The sequence below is a fragment of the Oncorhynchus keta genome, chromosome 34 (assembly GCF_023373465.1).
Source record: "Oncorhynchus keta strain PuntledgeMale-10-30-2019 chromosome 34, Oket_V2, whole genome shotgun sequence".
Taxonomy (NCBI): Eukaryota; Metazoa; Chordata; class Actinopteri; order Salmoniformes; family Salmonidae; genus Oncorhynchus; species Oncorhynchus keta.
Window position 1 is genome coordinate 28,580,372 of NC_068454.1, and position 14,098 is coordinate 28,594,469.

General features: G+C 41.9%; 1 protein-coding gene across 5 annotated transcripts in view; it reads left to right on the forward strand.

Annotated features, from left to right (window-relative positions):
* Nucleotides 1–14,098, forward strand: part of LOC118366648 (unconventional myosin-Ib-like) — a 153,915-nt gene that overhangs the window by 65,646 nt on the left and 74,171 nt on the right. The window lies entirely within an intron of this gene.

The window sequence follows — 14,098 nt, forward strand, 5'->3', positions numbered from 1 at the left end:
ACATCAGGAGACGTGGAGGAGGCCGTATGAGGGCAACAACCCAGCAGCAGGACGGCTACCTCCGCCTTTGTGCAAGGAGGGGCACTGCCAGAGCCCTGCAAAATGACCTCCAGCAGGCCACACATGTGCATGTGTCTGCTCAAACGGTCAGAAACAGACTCCATGAGGGTGGTATGAGGGCCCGTTGTCCACAGGTGGGGGTTGTGCTTACAGCCCAACACCGTGCAGGACGTTTGGCATTTGCTAGAGAACACCAAGATTGGCAAATTCGCCACTGGCGCCCTGTGCTCTTCACAGATGAAAGCATGTTCACACTGAGCACGTGACAGATGTGACAGAGTCTGGAGACGCCGTGGAGAACGTTCTGCTGCCTGCAACATCCTCCAGCATGACCGGTTTGGCGATGGGTCAGTCATGGTGTGGGGTGGCATTTCTTTGGGGGGGGGACGCACAGCCCTCCATGTGCTCGCCAGAGGTAGCCTGACTGCCATTAGGTACCGAGATGAGATCCTCAGACCCCTTGGGAGACCATATGCTGGTGAAGTTGGCCCTGGGTTCCTCCTAATGCCAGACAATGCTAGACCTCATGTGGCTGGAGTGTGTCAGCAGTTCCTGCAAGAGGAAGGCATTGATGCTATGGACTTGCCCGTCCGTTCCCCAGACCTGAATCCAATTGAGCACATCTGGGACATCATGTCTCGCTCCATCCGTGTTTCGCTCCATTGCACCACAGACTGTCCATGAATTGGCAGATGCTTTCGTCCAGGTCTGGATGGTGATCCCACAGGAGACCATCCGCCACCTCATCAGGAGCATGCCCAGGCATTGTAGGGAGGTCATACAGGCACGTGGAGGCCACACACTACTGAGCCTCATTTTGACTTGTTTTAAGGACATTACATCAAAGTTGGATCAGCCTGTATTGTGGTTTTCCACTTTAATTTTGAGTGTGAATCCAAATCCAGACCTCCATGGGTTGATACATTTGATTTCCATTGATCATTTTTTGTGATTTTGTTGTCAGCACATTCAACTATGTAAAGAAAAAAGTTTTTAATAAGAATATTTCATTCATTCAGATCTAGGATGTGTTATTTTTGTGTTCCCTTTATTCTTTTGAGCAGTGTATATACATTGCCTGGCTGAGCTGATGAGACCGTGGATTGCTCAGTCAGATGGAACAGAGTAAAGACATTTCAGCGTCATAGATTTAGCCCGTGGTGACTTGTGGAATAGACAGCGGCTGGAATGCGGTCTTAACCAATCAGCATCTAGGACTAGACCCACCCGTTCTATAAACTGATTTATAAACTGGGTGGTTCGCGCCCTGAATGTTGATTGGCTGACAGCCGTGGTATATCAGACTGTATATCATGGGTATGACAAAACAGGTATTTTTACTGCTCTAATTATGTTGGTAACTAGTTTATAATAGCAATATGGCACCTCTGGGTTTGTGATATATGGCCAATATACCACGGCTACGGGCTGTGTCCAGGAACTTTGCGCTGCATCGTGCATTAGAACAGCCTTTAGCTGTGGTATATTGGCCATATACCACACCTCGGGCCTTTATTGCTTAAATAAGAAGCCCTGTGTAGCCTATAAATGGCAACTTCAATTTGGTGAATGGTGGATCAATTTGCTGTTCTTTCTCTCTTTCATGGTCTTGATATTTGCACGACACAGTGGCCACCAGGTGGTCTGATTTAATTCAGATTTCCTCTTTTTATTTTATTTCTCCTTTTTCCTCAGTGTGGCCTGGCCACAGTGCCTGGTGGGGACTGGACATATTTTCTCTCCTTTTCTTGGCCTTTAAGCCTTGAGTGTTGAGCTGCTTTGACTTTAGGGAGGAGAACTGTAACAAACAAGGTGTTTGTGTTGCCCCATTCCCACCCATCCCTACAGACACACAAAGGGGAGTTTGACAGACTTTTAGTTTTGGCTTACATTGTCTCTGTTGACCCCTGGTTTCCATGCACCAGCTTGCAGGCAGGCCCATTCATATTGTGATTGGCCCATTCATAGTCATGACCTGCTCAACTTCATAATGGGTGAACGCTTGCAGTCACGGTGTGTGAGTGTGTGATGGCTGATCATTTGGCATTTCTCCTGGCATGGGCCCTCCCATCCACCCTGCTCCTCTCTATCCCCTCCCCTACTAGCCTCTTATTAGGGCTGGGAATTTCCAGGGACTTCACGATATTGATACACCATCTATATTGTAATTAATAACTCCACTAACTTCACAGTGGTCAAAGGGATATTCAATGTTGGGTACAGAGATGAGGTAGTCATTCAGAAGTCATGTTAAACACTATTATTGCACACTGAGTCCATGCAACTTGTATTGTTAAGCACATTTTTACTCCTGAACTTATTTTGCTTTGCCATAACTAAAAGGTTGAATACTTATTGACTCGTTTCAGCTTTACATTTTTTATTAATTTGTAAAATAAAAAAAATAAAAACATAGTTCCACTTTTACATTATGGGGTATTATGTGTGTAGGGCAGTGACACATCTCAATTTAATCCATTTTATATTCAGGCTGTAGCACAAAATGTTGAAAAAATCAAGGGGTGTGAATACTTTCTGAAGGCATTGTATGTGATGGTGTGGAACCCAGATCTCTAATAGCCATCCAGGCAGAATGCAGTGTCGTCAGCTTTTAACTGTTGCCTGGTGTACATTCCTCTGCCTCTCTCCTCTTCACGGCTGTCTGCTGGGCTAGCAGTCAAGTCAATCAGTGTGCAAAGCATATCAGGGTCTCCACAATGGTTCAGATTCTTGTGATCATATAAGCTATGTTGCTTTCCACAATGATCCCTGTTACATACGCATGTTATACTGTATATCTGATCAAAAATACGAAAACAATCCCCAATCTCCTAAATCATTGTAAGCCTACATTATGTAATATAATATACAGAATGTAAGCCTACATTATGTAATATAATATACAGAATGTAAGCCTACATTCTTTTCTGAATGTAAAGTATTTAGAAATGCTGTGGGTCTGAGGCTCTGATTTGTGGTGTGTGTGTGAAAGAGCTTGCGTGCATCTGAAGCTCAGACAGTCTGTGGTCTGAAGTGGCATGTGAATACTTAATTAATAACATTACTCACATTGTTAAAACTAGTGAATATCCACAGTCCCCCTCGGGTGGGTGAGGAATGAGGTCAGGACGTGCCACTAAAATTAGACATTTGGGAAAACGGCTATTTTTGATGCCTACATTCCTGCAAAATTACCTCAAGCAGTGTTCTGGGTTCATATGGCTGTCAATGTAACCATTTTATTAGTGACATTTCAAGGGGACCATAGATCATATGATTAGTATTCTATATCATAGACAGCCTATTGGGACCAGGAATGAATGCAGACTATAAAACATCTGGCATCAACTATATGGCCTGGTAGTTTGAACCATGAATCTCCTCAGGCTCAGTTTGTCATTTTGGAGAGCAGACCTACCTAGGTGGCATCTACAAAGGCATGTCAGCCAGAGTTCGCTTACCTTGCCTTTTTTTTAACAAGAAACCATTTGCCATATTTTCTTAGAATGGATGGGGGTGTTTAGGGAATTGAGCAAAAAGGAAACTACATGCAACAGTTCCTCCACAATCAGAGCTATTATTAGTGGTGGCTCTGGAAAATTCCTGAGTAATGAATGTAGAAAAGTACACACGGAGAGGAAAATGGGAGCTGGTAGACCTAGCAGGGCTAATTTGGAGTCTGGTGGGCTAGTTTGGGAGAGTTTGGAACACTACTATAACTGAACTGTAGAATAGATGACTGTTTAGGTGCCAAGTGTGATCCATAAAGAACTATGGCCTCACTCAATAGGGTGGCTGCTTCTACACCATGTGGTTGCGTCCCTTCCAAAGTATAGACCACCGCAACACCTGGAAGAGACTAAGGGGACATTTCTGACAAGCAGCCCATTGACTTGCCATAATCTATAACTGACCCTTAACTTAACCAAACCCATAACCCTAAACCTAATTTAAACCAATAAAAAAAATGGAATATCCCCCCCATACACACACACACACACACACACACACACACACACACACACACACACACACACACACACACACACACACACACACACTTGATATTTAACCATCAGAGCAGGACAATGACAATCCCAGCATTGTTAAGGGGAATCCAGTTAGTCTGCTATACTGTCTCACTTTCCCATTGTGTTAACGTCCTGGAATGTATGGCTGGGGTTCATTTGACGTCATTTATTTATTTTGACCATTCACTTGTTTTTGATAGTTACGGTAATATCAGTTATGCTAATGCAAAATGCATCGTTCAAGTTTCATTGCCTCTCAATGGAAGCTTGCAGCTGCGACTGATTTCCACTCAACTTTGTCTGCTCAATAAGATTGCTCTCATTAAACAAAGATAATCAAAATGTCATGCTTGGCGCCTTATCCATTTTCCACACACTTGCCACTGGCTTCAGATCAAAGCATCCAGCATTTCACTCACAGAAGATCTTTGTTTTTCAATCAGTTTAGTCTAGTTGATCCTGCTGGAAATGCATTGTTATCAGTTGGACACTGCTGCTAACAAAGCACAGCAAATTGGCTAAATGTAACCAGGTCAATACAGCAGTGCCAATACCACAGCAAAGTGAACCAATGCATCCACATGATGATGATTATCATTTTTTATTTATTTAACCTTTATTTAACTAGGCAAGTCAGTTAAGAACAAATTCTTATTTACAATGACAGCCAAACCCAGACAACACTGGGCCAATTGTGTGCTGCCCTATGGGCAATCACGGCCGGATGTGATGCAGCCTGGATTCGAACCAGGGACTGCAGTGACACCTCTTGCACAGAGATGCAGTGCCGTAGACAGCTATGCCACTCGGGAGCCCAAATAAATCTGCCGATGCGACCAAGATTCAGACCTAGATTCAGACCTAGATCTAGGATGCAACGTGACAGTGATTAGTAGTGCTGAGCGATTAACTGACATTTTGTTTTATATTGTTGTTTTGTAACAACTAATTGACCAACATCGGTTCAATTATTTGAATTGCAATTTCTCTGGAGATAAATCAGATCAAGCCTGACCTGTGTGATTTTAGTTGGGAGTTGTATTTTCCAACAGGCCAATATTCCACATAGTTTAGCGCAGAAAACTAGGTGATTAACGACAATGACCATAAATCATTGCCCTCCTGCCTACTTGTCCAGTCGGTGTTTCTTTTACTCCTGCTACGAAAAGAGACAGAAGAATGCATGATTGAGGGATGGAGAGCAGTAGCTTCGGGAGGTATCTGCACCTGAAAATACACGATCGATAGTTGGCATTCAGCAGTCATAAAAGTATGCCTTATATACTTTGAAGAACTACTAAAATAGTGACTTTTGTCAGACAGCATAGGCAGCAGCTCTATAGTCATGAGATGATTACTTGGAATGAAATAATCGTCATCAAATAAAACATATGTAATATAGACGACAACTGAAATATTTTATTAAAGTAATGTGAATAAATTATGGGTAATAAGTTATAAGCAGTAATGGGCAGTCACTACTATCATGGGACTGTTTCATTCTGTGTAGTTACAGCATTCAACCCGCATAATGCATAGTGTATTTAATGTTTAAGTCAATTATCAATCTAAAACCGCGATTATAATCTAACCCAAACCGAACCAGCCTCAAGCACTAATCGCTCAGCACTATTGCTTAGTAAGTATACGGCCTGGCCTAACAGTTTGTCAGTCATCTAAATATTTACTGTCTGCCCTATTATCCCTATATCAACTCAATATATCTCTATTGACTTCAATTATTTGACTGGTCGATTGTTTGGTTGATAGGCTGTTGGTCGAACAAGATTTTTTGGGGGGTCGAGCAGTAGCAAATATATACAGTGCATTCAGAAAGTATTCAGATCCCTTCCCCTTTTCCACATTTTGTTACATTACAGCCTTATTCTACAATTAATTCAATTTAAAAAATCCTAATCAATCTTCACACAATACCCCATAATGAAAAAGTGAAAGAAGGTTTTTGGAAATGTTTGATAATATATTAAAAAGAAAGAACATTAACTTATTTGCAGAAGTATAGGGGCGGCAGGTAGCTTAGTTTAGGGGCGGCAGGTCGCCAAGTGGTTAGAGCATTGGGCCAGTAACTGAAAGGTTGCTAGATCGAATCCCCGAGCTGACAAGGTAACAACAATCTGTCATTCTGACCCTGAACAAGGCAGTTAGCCCATTGTTCCTAGGCCATCATTGTAAGTAAGAATGTGTTTTTAACTGGCTTGCCTAGTTAAATAAAGGTAAAAACAAAAAAACACATGTACACCCTTTGTTGCGAGACTCGAAATTGAGCTCCAGTGCATCCTGTTTCCATTGATCATCCTTGATGTTTCTACAAATTGATTGTATTTGTATTTATTAGGGATCCCCATTAGCTGATGCCAAGGCGGCAGCTACTCTTCCTGGGGTCCAAACATATTAAAGCACTTACATTACATAATAAACAAAAGAGAAAACAGTACATCATATAATATACGACATATCTCCATATAGATATCTACATATACTACATATCTCCAATACAAAATGTTTAATACTAGCATACAACAATATCACAATGCATATGTCTGTACCTTTGTGTGTCTCTTCAGTCCTTGTTCCATAAGTTGTATTTTTACCTTTTTTTATCTGAATCTACAGCTTGCATCAGTTACCTGATGTTGAACAGAGTTCCATGTTGTCATGGCTCTATGTAGTACTGTGCTCTTCCCATAGTCTGTTCTGGACTTGGGGACTGTGAAGAGACCTCTGCAGGCATGTCCTGTGGGGTATGCATGGGTTTCTGAGCTGTGTGCAAGAATTTAACAGACAGCTTGGTACATTCAGCTTGTCAACACCTCTTACAAAGACAAGTAGTGATGAAGTCAATCCCTCTTCCACATGTCATTAATGTTAGATCTCTGTGTACTTTTAAGGGCCAGCCATGCTGTCCTGTTCTGAGCCAACTGCAATTTTCACAAGTCCCTATTTGTGGCACCTGACCACACTACTGAGCAGTAGTCTAGCTGCGACAAAACTAGGGCCTGTAGGACCTGCTTTGTTGATAGTCAGAGCAGCGCTTTATTATGGACAGACTTCTCCACATCTTTGCTACTGTTGTATCAATATGTTTTGACCATGACAGTTTACAATCCAGGGTTACTCCAAGCAGTTTGGTCACCTCAACTTACTCAATTTCCACATGATTTATTTCGGTTTAGTGAATGATTTGTCCCAAATACAATTGTTTGTTATTTAGGACTAACTTATTCCTTGTTACCCAATATGAAAATAACTGCAGCTCTTTGTTAAGTGTTGCAGTAATTTCAGTTGCTGGTAGTAGCTGATGTGTATAGTGTTGAGTCATCTGCATACTTAGACACACTGGCTTTACTCAGTAAAGATTGAAAAAGTAAGGGGCCTAAACAGCTACCCTGGGGAATTCCTGATTCTACCTGCATTATGTTAGAGAGGCTTCTTTTAATGTCAAAAGCTGCACTGAAGTCTAAGACAGCCCCCACAATAATTTTATCATCACTTTCTCTCAGCCAATCAGTCATTTGTGTAAGTGCTGTGCTTGTTGAGTGCCCTTCCCTGTAAGCGTGCTGAAAGTCTGTTGTCAATTTGTTTAATGTGAAATAGCATTGTATCTGCTCAAACACAATTATTTCCAGAAGTTTACTAAGGGTTGGTAACAGGCTGATTGGTCTGCTATTTGAGCAAGTAAAGGGGGCTTTATTATTTTGGGTAGCAGAATGACTTTAGCTTCCCTCTAGGCCTGAGGGCACACACTTTCTAGTAGGCTTAAATTGAAGATGTGGCAGTATCGTCCGCTATTATCCTCAGTAATTATCCATACAGATTGTCAGACCCCGGTGGCTTGTCATTGTTGATAGACAACAATCATACCCAAGTTTGCTTATCTTACCAATGAAAAAGGAATTCAAGTAGTTGGCAATATCAGTGTGTTTTGTGATGAATGAGCCATCTGATTCAAAAAATGATGGAGCCGAGTTTGTTTTCCCCCCAAAATGTCATTTAAGGTGCTCCAAAGCATTTTTACAATCCTTCTTTATAACATTTTTCATTGTATAGTTTATTTTTATTTAGTTTAGTCACATGATTTCTTAACTTGCTTGACCTAACTTTGCCAGTCAGTTGGGCTGCCAGACTTATTTGCATTTCCTTTTGCCTCATCCTTCTCAACCATACAATTTTTCAATTCCTCATCAATCCAACGGGATTGAATAGTTTGTCAGTTTCTTAATGGGTGCGTGCTTATTAGTAACTGGAATAAGCTATTTAATAAATGTGTCAAGTGCAGCATCTGGTTTCTTCTCATTACACACCACAGACCAGCAAATATTCTTGGCATCATCAACATATGAATCGCAACAAAACTTATTGTATGACCTCTTATGCACTATATTAGTGCAGCCTTTGGAACTTTGGTTTTCCTAGATATGGCTACTATATTGTGATCGCTACATCCTATGGATTTGGATACTGCTTTAACCTGTTACTCCTACCCCCTACTTTTTCGAACATTCTGTTAAAAATCGCGCAACATTTCAGCGCCCTGCTGCTCATGCCAGGAATATAGTATATGCATATGATTAGTATGTGTGGATAGAAAACGCTCATGCCAGGAATATAGTATATGCATATGATTAGTATGTGTGGATAGAAAACACTCAGACGTTTATATAAAACTGGTTAAATCACGGCCGTGACTATAACAGAACGTGCGTTTCATCGAAAAGCGCAGGAAAATCTGATCACTGAAAATGGAAATATATATCCATCCGCCACTTCAACCCATTGATAAAGGCGAACCACAATAAATGGGGCTACGGTTGCAATACCTACAGCTTCCACACGATGTCAACAGTCTTGTCATTTGCCTAGGCTTTGTTTCTTGGTCAAACGAAGAAGAGACAAGCCATTTGTTCAGGTCTCCGACCGGATATTTTGGTTGAGGTTTAACCGGACATTATTTCCAGACGGACAGCTAAAGAATATACATCGCCTCGTGATCAATTTGATCGCTTATTAACGTGTACTAATACCGAAAGTTGCATTACAAAAGTATTTCGAAGTGTTTTGTGAAAGTTTATCATCGACTTTTTTAATTAAAAAGAATGACGTTACGTTATAAGACGCTATTTTTTTCCCGTTTATCACAGTCTTCATAGATCGATATCTAGGCTATATATGGAACGATTTAATCGAAAAAAAGACCCAATAGTGATTATGGGACATCTAGGAGTGCCAACAAAGATGGTCAAAGGTAATGAATGTTTCATATTTTATTTGTGCGGTTTGTGTTGCGACGACTATGCTAATTATTTTGTTTACGTCCCCTGCGGGTCTTTTGGGGTGTTACATGCTATCAGATAATAGCTTCTCATGCTTTCGCCGAAAAGCATTTTAAAAATCTGACTTGTTGCCTGGATTCACAACGAGTGTAGCTTTAATTCAATACCCTGCATGTGTACTTTAATGAACGTTTGAGTTTTAACTAGTACTATTAGCATTTAGCGTAGCGCATTTGCATTTCCAGATGTCTAGATGGGACGCCTGCGTGTCAGGTAGGAGCAAGAGGTTAAACCATTCCTGCATCATTAGTAAAGATATGATCAATATATTTTGATGATTTAATTCCTGTGCTGTTTGTAAATACTCTTGTAGGTTGACTGACAACCTGAACCTGACATTTTTTCTCACGTGGGCAACTTGATGAGAGTCAGTCAATATTTAAATCACCCAGAAAATATACTTCTCTGTTGATATCAAATACATTATCAAGCATTTCACACATTATCCAGATACTGACTGTTAGCACTTGGTCTATAGCAGCTTCCCACAAGAATGGGCTTAGGGTGAGGCAAATTAACCTGTAGCCATATTACTTCAACAGTATTTAACATGAGATCGTCTCTAAGCTCTACAGGAATGTGGTTCTGAATATAGACCGCAACACCGCCCCTGTTGGCGTTTGTCTTTTCGGTAGATCTTATAACCATGTTTTGCTACCACTGTATCATCAAAGGTATTATCTAAGTGAGTTTCAGAGATGGACAGCATATGAATGTCATCTGTTACAAGCAAGTTATTGACTTCATGGACCTTGTTTCTCAGGCTGCATATGTTAATACGGGATAATTTTTAGCACTTTTCTGGATTGCTTGATTGTTTTTAATGCTACTGGGAAACTTATCAGTAGACTTGCACATGTTATTTATATTGGAGCTGATAGTCAGGGTGAGCTGCACACAGTGGTCTCCGTACTAGAGCACACCGCCTCAGTGCTAACAGTGTAACTCTGGTTTATAGGCTCATGATACTGCATACAATAGCTGTAGGATCAACAGAGGTAATTAGGGGGACAAGTTAAATTACTTCCTGCCAACGCCCCTAGGATAATGTACATTTGATGCAGCATTGTGACGATTCATTGTCACAACGATAGGGATTAACTGAGCTGGTCTTGGGTCATTGATAAGTCATTGTTTCAACACAGCCTTGGCTCCTGGACTCTGTCCACGCACATCAAGATGATTTGGAATGACTCCGTCATTCCTGTAAAGTATCTTCTGTTTCCAGAAGGTCTCAGAGTTACCCATAAAAGTGATTCCAGCAGAGCTACATTAATATTTTATCCAGATGTGGAATGCCAGTAGCCTGCTGAATCTTTCACACCCCCAGCCCAACGAAGGTACTGGACCTGACATTTTTGGCTGTTATTTTTAGTCTTTTAATGCTAAAATCAGTACTTCAAAACCAGTCGTTTGACCCCACGTGGACTACGACAGTGTCCGCTCCCAGCATCTGTGGTAGAAATGTCTGAAGCAGGCTTGTGATGTCCTGTGCTCCTGTGTAGAACAGGGTTTTTGCCTTGGGAACCGAGATGTTTCTCACCATAGCGCTGCCGATGATGACAGCCGGTTGATGTTGAATGGGCCGGAGTCTCAAGCAGCCTCCGTCTGATGAGGGTGGGAGCTCCGAAGACCTGAACCCCACTGGTGAGGGAGACAGAACAGAGGACGAAGACGCGGGTACCTCCGGATCCAATCTCGAATGGGAAGCCCCTAAGGAAGGCGGCGCCGGAACCTCTTGATCTAGGGCGGTCCTGGTCTGTGTCTGGTCCGGGCTTAACATCTCCAAGGAGAACCCGTTGCCAGGGGTCGTCTTCCTCGGCGAGTGACTTATCTCAGTGGCCGGTTGATTAGGTTGAGAACAGCTCCATTCTCCAGGGAAGGGGGAGACCCCTTCAGGGATGGATCCCTGCTGAGCATGCTGTGGAGAACCAAAACGGCGGCAACAATTCCACCAGACCATAGCTACGTCCGGCCACTGGGGTGGAAGGAAAAGTAGGCGGGCATGGATTCCCCAGTAGCTTGTTTAGGTTTGCTACCTGCTTGCTAAGAGTAGCCACTTCGCCCCTGTAGTCCTCTGCAAGCAAGCAGTTGCAACATTGAAAGTCAGCACCGTCCACATTGTCCCGGAACAAAGCAAAGTAAACACAGCTCCTGCAGAGCTGGAAATGTTCAATAGCGACCGCCATTTGAGGCTGCAGAGCCAGCTAGGCTAGCTGGGCTTCCGTGTCTCTCCCCCTATGCGGAATCTGGCAGGATCCCGGGACAGACAGCAACACTCACTGCAACGAAGCCCAACAGAGCCGCAGGATCCAAAATAAAATCTGAGTGTATATAAAAACCAGATTTACAAAAACACTGTCAGCTTCACAAAAATAATAAACTGAGGTCTCTCGTTCAGTTATCTGTCAGTGTTCAACAACAAACAACCTACATTCATGCTCAGGTGACGTCAATGCTGATGTTTGGAATCAACCTGTGGTAGATTTGGTAAATGTAATTGATTGGACATGATTTGGAAAGGCGCACACCTGTCAATATAAGATCCCACAGCTGACAGTGCATGTCAGAGCAAAAACCAAGACAATAATCAAAGGAATTGTCCGTAGAGCTCCGAGACAGGATTGTGTCGTCTCACAGATCTGGATAAGTGTACCAAAACAACATTTCTGCAGCAATGAAGGGCCCCAAGAACACTGTGGCTTCCATCATTCATAAATGGAAGAAGCTATTCAAAAAGCTTAATGCCCAGAGCCACGTCTGGAGGAAACATGGCACCATCCCTATTAGAGGTTGACCGATTATGATTTTTCAACGCCGATACCGATTTATTGGAGGACCAAAAAAAGCCAATACCTATTTAATCTGCCACGTTTTTCTATTTTATTTTTTAAAATGTATTTATTTGTAATAATGACAATTACAACAATACTGAGTAAACACTTATTTTAACTTAATATAATACATCAATAAAATCAATTTAGCCTCAAGTAAATAATGAAACATGTTCAAATTGGTTTATATAATGCAAAATCAAAGTGTTGGAGAAGAAAGTAAAAGTGCAATATGTGCTAACGTTTCAGTTCCTTGCTCAGAACATGGGAACATATGAAAGCTGGTGGTTCCTTTTAACATGAGTCTTCAATATTCCCAGGTAAACGTTTTAAGTTGTAGTTATTATAGGAATTATAGGACTATTTCCCTCTATACCAGTTGTATTTCATTAACCTTTGACTATTGGATGTTCTTATAGGCACTTTAGTATTGCCAGTGTAACAGTATAGCTTCTGTCCCTCGAGTTAGCGCACGCTAACTAACTAGCCATTTCACTTTGGTTACACCAGCCTCATCTCGGGAGTTGATAGGCTTGAAGTTATAAACAGCGCAAAGCTTGATGCACAACAAACAGCTTCTGGCAAAACGCACGACAGTGCTGTTTGAATTAATGTTTATGCACCTGCTTCTGCCTACCACCGCTCAGTCAGATACTTGTATGCTCAGTCAGATTATATGCAATGCGGGACACGCTAGATAATATCTATCTAATATCATCAACCACGTGTAGTTAACTAGTGATTATGATTGTTTTTTATAAGATAAGTTTAATGCTAGCTAGCAACTTAACTTGGCTTATTGCATTCGTGTAACAGGCAGTCTCCTTGTGGAGTGCAACAAGAGAGAGGCAGGTCGTTATTGCGTTGGACAAGTTAACTGTAAGGTTGCAAGATTGGATCCCCCGAGCTGACGAGGTGAAAATCTGTCGTTCTGCCCCTGAACAAGGCAGTTAACCCACCGCAGTTAACCCACCGTTCCTAGGCCGTCATTGAAAATAAGAATGTGTTCTTAACTGACTTGCCTAGTTAAATAAAGGTATAAAAAATAATAATGCGCCCAAAAATACTGATTTCCGATTGTTATGAACCTGAAATCGGCCCTAATTAATTGGCCATTTCGATTAATCGGTCGACCTCTAATCCCTATGGTGACACATGGTGGAGGCAGCATCTTGCTGTGGGGATGTTTTTCAGCGTCAGGGACTGGGAGACTAGTCAGAATTGATGAACGGAGCAAAAAGTACAAAGATCCTTGATGAAAACCTGCACCAGAATGCTCGGGACCTCAGACTGGGGGCGACGGTTCACCTTCCAACAGGACAATGACCCTAAGCACACAGCCAAGACAACGCAGTAGTGGTTTCAGGACAAATCTGAATATCCTTGAGTGACCCAGCCAGAGCCTGGACTTGAATCTAATCGAACATCCCTGGAGAGACCTGAAAATATCTGTGCAGCAAACGCTCCCCATCCAACCGGACAGCTTGAGAGGATCTGCAGAGAAGAACAGGAGAAACTCTCCAAATACAGGTGTGCCAAGCTTTTACTGTCATACCCAAGAAGACAAGGCTGTAATCACTGCCAAAAGTGCTTCAACAAAGTACTGAATAAAGGGTCTGAATACTAATGTAAATGTGATATTTACGTTTCTAAAAACATGCCTTTGCTTTGTCATTATGGGTATTATGTGTAGATTGAGGACATTAAAAAAAATTCCATTATAGAACGATGCTATAACGTCGGTAAAAGTCTAGGTGTCAGAATACTTTCCGATTACTGTGTGTGTGGAGAGAATTATTCGTACGAAATTTTGGCACACAAG